The following is a 5,156-nucleotide window of genomic DNA, read 5'->3' as shown; positions in this document are numbered from 1 at the left end:
GTTCGGTCACTCGTTATGGTCCGCAATCAGTTGCCGACTCAAAGAGTTAACCTCTTGTGCTGGAATGACCTGCCACGCACGTCGAGAACTTTTTGTCCCAAAATTGTAATATTTTCTCAGTTTCAAGTATATTTAAGTAAAACAAAAATGGGCAAAGCAAGTAATAAATTTATTACTTCTCAATAATTTCTATCCGTTGATATCATACCGACGAATCCAAAAAGAAAGCGATTTATTGTATACGGTTCGGTCACTCGTTATGGTCCGTTAAAACGGTCACGGTGCAACAATTCCCATCGCTTCGTTACAGGAATTCAAGAATCGCGAAGCCAGGCGTCTTTCGTAACTTCGTTTCCTCGCCGATCGGTCGTCGTTCGCGTTCTCGTGACACAAAAAACTGATTGGATTTATACAAGCATTCCAAAATTCTCTCTCTCTCTCTCTCTCTCTTTTTCTCGCAGCGTAAATTTTCGTTCGCAGAAGTAGGTTAAATCGCTCGAACACCCGGGCGATCTCCAGTGTTAATTCAATCGATCCTCCTGCCTACAGTTTGTTTTCGGAATTTCAGGCGAATTTTAGGAAACTTTCACATTTGCACGAGGATTTCCAGGCATTACTCAGGATAGTCATAATAGGTTGATATTTCACCTTGCGCGAGATTTGCTCGAGCGCCCCTCGCGTTTGTTCGAATACTCTTTTATCGAACGATCGATCAATGTGCTTGATCAAAGTCTCGAAACTGTATTCGAGACTTTGTACACTACAATTTTTGGATACTTGATTCATAATTTTTGAATGCAATGAAATGAATGCTACGTGGAACGTTAAAAAGAAGTGGACGACGTTTATATGATGTAGGACAATTGATATTGAGACACTGAAGAAAGCTCATGTTCAAATGGTTCGAGTAATCAATATTTTAACTTTTATTTTCCAACTTTTACACAATTTTTGAAAGTTGAAGTCTTATTCTTCAACTATAAACAACTTGACTGCACGTTAGAAGTACATCACCGCACTATCGAGGATCAATGAATCAACTAACGAACATTTCTCTTTATTTCTTTCACGTTTCATATTTCTCACTTTAACCGTGCAATGCACGCTTGTGGTTCTATTTCTTCAAAGACCGCGAGATATCTGAGAAATACAGTAACTTAAAATTATTGTTTCTTCGAAAAAAAGGAAAAAAGTAATCAAATTATACAAATAACTAATAAAAACGTTTAGTTATATTAAAATTGATATGATCCAAAAATAAGTAAATATAATTATAAAGGACAGTATACAGCAGATAATTATTTACATCATAAAAAATGAAAAATTATGTTTAATTTAATCTAATCGAAATTTTCAATTGATTTTGAGATAAATCCTCATTTTAATCTGATGTTAAAATGATTATAACATCCATCATAAATAATATTGCTACGTGCTTGAGACATAAAAACGTATTACAAAATTTATAAGAACGCTTTGGAAAAATGTTAAAGTAATTTTAGACGCATAACAAACAAAACATCTTTTTAAAAAACTTGATACTTTAAAATTTCCCTCATTACGCCTATGGAAATTTTATTTTATACATATATTTATATGCATGGTAGTATTTTGTCTAATACTAATTGTATTAAATTAAATTAAAAATTAAATTATTAATAAATGTTGTACTTCTATACTTCGATTCAGCACATGAATAATTTGTTGATTTATGATGATAGTAACAATAGATCATTTAGCGTGCTATTATTCGATTTTTGTGGTTTGAATGAGTATTGAAAGCTGGAATCTATGGAAAACTCTTAGCACAGTGTTCTATCTTAACATAATGTGTATATACAAGTGAACAGATAAATTTAAATATAGTCGCACAACTGTTACGTATAAAAACAGAACAGGATCAATACACAAAAAATTGAAGGAGCAGTGCAAGCGTGATAAGCTTCTACAAAAATGAACCAGATACATCAACGAGCAAGGGAATTATATTGACAAATAATATAATAAAAACTTCATTATTGTTTTAACAGATAATATAACTACACTGAAAATTTTTACCAATAAGAATGCTAATTAATAGTTAAATACATACATCATCACCAGTAAGAATTTCGAAATTTACATTATAAAACAATATAAATCGTTTAAAGTTAATAATCGTAGAAGTAGAAATATTTTTATTTTGCGGAATATTAATTGTTGAATCATTCTCGTAATATCGCAAATCATCTTCTTTGACCACATCAATATGATATTTCGACACTTGATTCCGTTTAATTATATTTTATTATGTTTGATTATTTATACTTGTTGTATTTATTACGTTGGATAACTGTCAGCGAAAAATTACGTACATCATCAAAATCCATATTTGAAATCAATAATTACACTTTATTTTTCTTCACAATTCTTTCATTTTGAGCAACAAAGACAAAGAGATCTAATATCTCAGATCTGTTTTTTTTCTATTCTAAAGCTAAATCAGGTGGTTCCGTTAGTTTCCCGAAAGGTTATGTTAAAGATTGCAATTCATAAATTCTCAGCAACATGTCAACACTTATTACGCTGCTTATTTTTTTGTTCGAGACACTGATTCTCGCATTTCTCTTTTTCTTTCCGAGCCACGCTCGCCGCGATCTCTTTGCGTCACGTACGCATAATCTTTCTTTTATCAACGGAAGTCCAATGGAATTATACGAAGATTATTACGAAGCGGGAGGCATCGCGAAACTAGGGAACTCAGGGATTTACTTCAACGTGTTCGTTCATAAATTAATATCAATACTTCATCCAACACTTCCCATTTCCCTAAATTACTCGCAGCGCGCATACATTTTGCCTGGTTGCTTTGCGCTCCTCGTAACCTTGGTGGCTGCCACATTCTCGTCGCCACGTGCATATTCCCGGTTCCTTTTGCAAGTAAAATCATCACGAAACAATCTACAGAGCCGGTACATTGCATCAAAATACGGAACTGAATTAGGTACAAGATTCAGCATCGCGGCTTCGAGATACCTGGCCATTCCCCGAAAATTATACCAGCGTATCGGACTCTGCTCGCAGAACTAATCCAACTTTTCGTATCCGATTTTTCAAAGATGGTTCGTCGACTCGCGAAACGGCGAGCTATCTCGTTTAACGAGAAGATCGAGACATGGACGAGCGTTTTCTTCGGGTGAAATCAGATTCGAGCTGTGCAGATAAGTCGGTATAATTAATCCTGGAACATCTGAGTCTCGAGCTGTTACGTAAATTCCTAAATCACTGGCGCGCATATTGTTTATTGTTTCATACTGTGCATGGTAATTTGGAACGTCGAACTCGAATGATAGTTTCGATTTGTTATCGAACATCTCGGGAACTGACACTACAGAACTACTAACGATCAAAATATAAAATTTACGTCAGATATGTGAATGTACGATATATTTTTAATTTAATAAAAGTAATTAATAAATTTATTAACTGTTTACGAAAAAATGACTTTGGTTTATAAAAATAAGTTCACAATAAATTTATAATATAATTAATATTATATAATAAATTTATAAATATATATTTAAATATTATATTAATTTATTATATATTATATATTAATTTATATTATAATTGCTATGTTATGTAATTTGTATATTTTTATGGAAAATTTCTAAAATTTATAAAAGAAATAAAAAGTCGAAATCCCTTAGCGTTGTAAATCCTATTTCATCGAAAAATTTTCAAAAATCTCCAGTTTCTACTCCCTATCCTTAATTGAAATAGAAAAAAAAGAGTATATATACATTTTCAATAAGTCTGAATAAAATGAAATATCTTCGCTATTATAATTTTAACGAAAATGAATATTGATGAATAACGTACAAAAATAACATTCGAAATTTTCTGTTTCGTTTAATCATTTTTTCCCTCTTTTTTGTTAATTTTTCAAGTCTGAAAACTTTCGTCTAATTTCAGAAAAACGTGGAAACGGGTGAAATCTAGGTTATATAAAGAATTATACAGAGAGACCTGAAAACCCGACCTCTCATATTCAGATCATGTTGCTTAAACCGTGTCGACGAATAGCTGGTACACGTTTCCATTTCGCAAACCACGGCATGATTAATTGTTTCTCGCCTACTAAATACATACATAATGGAGATGTCAAGAAATGAGTGAATCACAACGTACCAGTACAAACAATTGATGAGCTACGAATTACTTTTCATTTAATACTCGTACGAATTAATTCGTAAAATTAACAACCTCTCTAAGGGAGAATTCATTTTCCAGCTTTATAAAAATTTGATACTCTTCACGTTTGTTAATATTAATTATTTCATATCACATTACTCGTTCAAATTTACCGGTCGTCGTACGACGAATGTATTAATATTCTACGATAATAATTACTTCCATTTACTGGGTTATGATTATGTTCGACGATAATAGAAGAGCACAAAATGCGTTACATATTATATTTTATACAGCTCATATTTGTTCTATAAATTCAGTTATGCGCTCCATTGTTCGTTGTAATCTAGAGTCTAATTAGAGCGAATGAAAAGTTAGTTGAAACGCGACCGGTGGTTGATGCGTTGAACATTTTATTATGAATTAAAGTCAGTAATGTAAAAGTAATACCTCCGCGATGCAGACAATTTTATTTATAAAATTACCACGTACACATTGTTACAAATGAAACGTTCAAACATCACAATTCATACAAAAGCATCTTCACTTGGAATCTATCGTAACACACTTTCACAGAGTTCTCTTCTCACAATACCTGTTCCGTCTCCTTATATATCAGCTCAATACGTTTCCACGTGCAACGTGATCACTCTCTTACCTCCTTAAGTCGGTGCCTCGAACAGCATACACGAAAACAAGCCGGAGCACGGTGGTCGAGGGCGAATCAATTCGCGTGAATGTATTCGCGTGTCTCGCATCACGTTGGAAATTTCGAGTGTCGCTATCGACACGTCGCGTACCTTGAACGCCGATAATGTAATAGATTTGCCGATGGAGAGCCGAGCACTCCGGGCGTATCGCAAGCGTGCAGGGCCATCGTACAATACGATCGATTACTCGTTCTTAAGGGCAGCGTCTCGTCGTCAGAATTGCTTGCCATTCACGGGACGATATCGCGCCACTTTGGAATCGTTGCTCAGGGA

Source organism: Frieseomelitta varia, unplaced genomic scaffold, assembly GCF_011392965.1.
Source record: "Frieseomelitta varia isolate USP_RPSP 00005682 unplaced genomic scaffold, Fvar_1.2 scaffold_501, whole genome shotgun sequence".
Lineage (NCBI taxonomy): Eukaryota > Metazoa > Arthropoda > Insecta > Hymenoptera > Apidae > Frieseomelitta > Frieseomelitta varia.
This window is presented reverse-complemented; position numbering follows the sequence as displayed.